This window comes from Callionymus lyra, chromosome 2, assembly GCF_982586985.1.
Source record: "Callionymus lyra chromosome 2, fCalLyr1.hap1.1, whole genome shotgun sequence".
Classification (NCBI taxonomy): domain Eukaryota; kingdom Metazoa; phylum Chordata; class Actinopteri; order Syngnathiformes; family Callionymidae; genus Callionymus; species Callionymus lyra.
The window spans coordinates 39,659,444-39,663,795 of NC_141819.1; the positions used below are offsets into that span (position 1 = coordinate 39,659,444).

At 42.0% G+C, this 4,352-nt stretch overlaps 1 pseudogene; it reads left to right on the top strand.

The window, feature by feature from the left end:
• LOC148086975 (uncharacterized) lies at positions 1-1,762 on the top strand (annotated as a pseudogene).
• Positions 1,763-4,352: the final 2,590 nt, after the last annotated feature.

Here is a 4,352-nt window from a genome sequence, read left to right on the forward strand (position 1 = left end):
CTCCAGTTTGATGAGGGTCTGGATCAAATCCTTGAAGCGACTGCAAAGGGAGATGTAGACCAGAAGTTGCGGACGATGGCTGCAATGATCATCAGCATCGGTGCAGAAAGGTTTGGCAAAAAGGAACAACAGCCAACCAGAGGTCGAGGGGAGCCAACAGAAGGGAGTTGAAGATTAGCCAGCTTCGGCAGGAGCTTTGACTGCTTGGACGGCAGTTTAAGCGGGCGAGGGACGAAGAGAAGGCCGGGCTGGCAGAGCTCCGCAGCATCCTGAGGAAGAAACTCACCACCCTCTGTCGAGCTGAGTGGCATAGGATGAGGGGTAGGGAAAGAGCCAGGAAACATGCAGCCTTCATCGTGAATCCCTTTGGCTTCACCAAAAAGATCCTCGGGCAGAAAAAAAGCGGCTGCCTTGCATGTTCTGAAGATGAGGTTACCAAATACCTCAGTGCCACCTACAGTGACAGTGCAAGAGAGGAACCTCTTGGACCATGCAAGACTTTGATAACTCCGCCAGAACTTATCTCGGCATTAAGGAGCCAACTTTGAAAGAAGTTGGGGAAATTGCCAAAGCTGCTAGAACCAGTTCAGCCCCAGGTCCAAGTGGAGTGCCATATGTTGTATACAAAAGATGCCCCAGACTCTTGAAGCGACTGTGGACAACCCTCTTAGTCATCTGGAGAAGAGGGAAAGTAGCAGATCAGTGGAGACATGCAGAGGGGGTCTGGGTCCCAATGGAGGAGAGCTCAAGTATTGAGCAGTTTAGGGTCATCTCACTCCTCAGTGTTGAGAGCAAGATATTATTCAGTATCGCTGCCAAACGTATGAAGGAGTTCCTCCTGAGAAACAAATACATTGATACCTCTGTGCAGAAGGGTGGGATCCCAAAGGTTCGAGGATGCATCGAGCATACAGGAGTTGTCACTCAGCTGATCCGGGAGGCACGTGAAGGAAACGGAAAACTGGCAGTCCTTTGGCTGGATCTACAAAGACACCACGTTCCAGGCAAGACCAGGGACCTCCTACTGGACTACTACAGCTGCTTCAGCTTGAGTCACCTCTGGAACAGTAACGTCGACATTTCATCGGCTTGAGAAGGGCATTATCACCGGATGCACTATTTCGGTGATATAGTTTGCCTTGGCCATGAATATGGTGGTGAAGTCAGCAGAAGAGGAGTGCAGAGGTCCGCTCACCAACTCTGTCACGCGGCAGCCCCCCATCAGAGCATTTATGGATGACCTGACAGTGACTACAACATCAGTCCCGGGCTGTAGATGGATCCTGCAAGGCCTAGAGTGTCTTATTAGCTGGGCACGGATGGACTTCAAGCCAGCCAAGTCCACTGGTGGTGAAGAGGGGGAAGGTAACAGACAAGTTTCCCTTTACGATAGGTGTCCGGATCCCGACAGAGAGAACGCCAGTAAAGAGTCTGGGCAAGATCTACGACTGCACCTTAAAGGACACTGCCGCACTCCGATCAACAACAGAGGAGTTGGGAACCTGGCTCACAGGGGTGGATAAGTCGGTGCTTCCAGGCAAGTTTAAAGCCTGGATCTACCAGCACGGTATCTTGGCACGACTCCTCTGACCACTGCTGGTGTATGATGTGCCAATGACCAGCGTCGAGTTCTTCGAGAGGAAAGTCAGCCGTTTCCTCAGGAAGTGGTTGGGCCTACCACAAAGCCTCAGCACCATTGCCCTGTACGGGAAAAAAATAAATAAAACTGCCCTTTAGTAGTCTGACGGAGGTTAAATGGTAAGTATATTTTACTTGAAACTGGTGAGTGAATTATACTTAATATTTCAGCAGTAAAATTACTTACTTTGAGTGAGTGCAAATACTTACGTTTATTATTTTTTTAAAGTAAATCTTACGAGTTTTGGGTGGATGCCAAATAAGTGGGCGGGCCTAACGTCTTTCTGAAGCAGTAATTGGTTAGACAAGTGAAACAAACTAAAGCGATCCATGTTGATATCGAAACTATCGCTCCTGCAGCAACTAGTCTAAAGCATCCACGCTTGCATGAAGAGTGGAAGAATCTTTTCTGAAATCTTAGCAAACCAACTTTACAAGTTGCCATTGTACATGTGCATGATACGGATTTGAAAACCAGGAACCTCATGAAAAAAATTTGGCATAAACTTCCAGTATTTTATCATTTATCAATTCTTCCCCAAATTTGTGGAGCAGAAGTTATTATTTCCTCTTTTTAAACCTGTGGGAATAACCGGTATAGATCAAAATTAATGCAAGAGAAACAATAAATTCCCACTAGAAATAAAGGCACACTATAAACATCACACAACGTGATAAAATGCGAGTTCTAATGTTTTATTAGATGAACATAAGAACATATAAAATAAATAACTATGTATATGGAATACAATGTACAATAGACACATAACGGTAACAAAACGTCTTATCAGATTTCGATTGGCATAGTAGGTTTTGGTACAGGTTTTACGTTGGATGCCTTTCCCGTCACAACCCTCTGCATTTATCCGGGCTTGGGACCGTCTTAAGAAGACACTGTCTTGTGACCTCTTAGGGCTGCATTAGACCTGTAGAAAGATGGATGGCGAAAAAGTTAGGGAGGATACAGTGAGAGGAAAGAGGAGAGCAGGGCAGAATAGTCCTAGAGGGTGCTGGAGAGAAATGTGGATCCATTGACATGGTTAAGATCCTGGAGCAGCTCTGTAGTCCTGGAAAAGAAAAAAAGTGAGTCAAGAGACGGCCAATCACTTTCTCCAGCCTCAGGTTCCAACATGCGTGCCTGAAGGGTCAGCCATGGCTAACCCTGACCGCATCTCATTTTTTGTACGCCTAGTACTACTCGTTCGCCATCTTTCTCCAGCCTCAGTATCAAAATAGTCCCTCGATTAGTGAACATCAGAATCCCTTAATTTTTCAGTCACCATTTCTATTTCGCTTGAGAAATATGGTCAGCAGTACCATAGCATGCACCGATTGACCTGGCAAAGAGAATCATAGCAAGAACAACTTTACACATTTTCCATTATTGCCAAACCTTTTTTATGACAGTCGCAACCACCGGCTAGTTTGCTCCCATTTCACTTTCGAAATAGCGCATTTTCTAAAGCAAAAATTATGAAACCAAGCTTAGACCGTCCGTATAGGATCAGGGCAACAGACAGTCGTCGCATGTGCGGTCGTCGCAAACTTGATATCACTACGGTTTTCTCACAGAGACAAATATCGTTCAGCCTTAAGTATCGCGGCTGTGCATGCCTGGGATTTGCTAGAAAGCATTTTTCAACTTTTTGACGTGGAGAGTCAAAGTAGTCGAACAATGATTTCAAAGATATTTACATGCTGTAATAAAGTAAACACGCGACGAAGATCCAACCTTTGTTTACTTCATTACTATACAATTCACATCACTGTAAATAATTGATCATAGATAAATGTTTGAGCAGAGAATAATTGAATCTAAATATAAACTTTGACTAACTGTGATATACAAAAAAAGAATTTGTTTAGAAATAACTGATCCAATAATTAGCTTCATTAGTATTCAAAGTAGCATTTGATGATGTACAAAATAGTTTTATCAAGGCTCGTAGTTAATTCGTAAAGTTCATTTTTCTATACACATTACTACCATCTATTGGCCATTTAGTAAAACTACAACAATAATTATAAATAAATTAGTTGGAAAATTCTGCATTTTTAAATCTACAACAATTTGGAGTACAATTACTGTATGCACACATAAAAACAAACATTCAGGGTGTACAAGAGCACAATCACATGTATTTATATTAGCACTCCATAATAATAAATAAAACAACTAAAAAAAAATTTTTTAAAGTCCAATAAAAATTGGAGGATCCAATCTAAAACATTGAAGATGAGGGGTGAGAGGCTTTGATGCCCAGTGTCGATGCTTAACAGAAGAGTGGCTAATATGCATTTAATTAGTGACGTCATCAAGTTTGCGACGTCACCGAAGCCGGGATACTTATAAAACCAATGATGACTTCACTAATTAAATGCATATTAGCCACTCTTCTGTTAAACATTGACACTGGGCATCAAAGCATCTCCCCCCTCCTCTTCTTCATTAAAATTAAGGATCCAATGTTGCAAAACATTAGACAGTTTTTTTTTTTACAGAAGTGGTTTTATTTATTATGGTGTGTTAATAAAAACAAACATTCAGTGTGTACAAGAACACAGTCACTTTTATAAGTCAGCATAGAGTAATTGTACTCCAAATTGTTGTAGATTTAAAAATACTGAATATTCCAACTAATTTATTTAGAATAATATATGTAGTTATACTAAATGGTCACTATATGGTAATAATGTGTATAAAAAAAATGAAC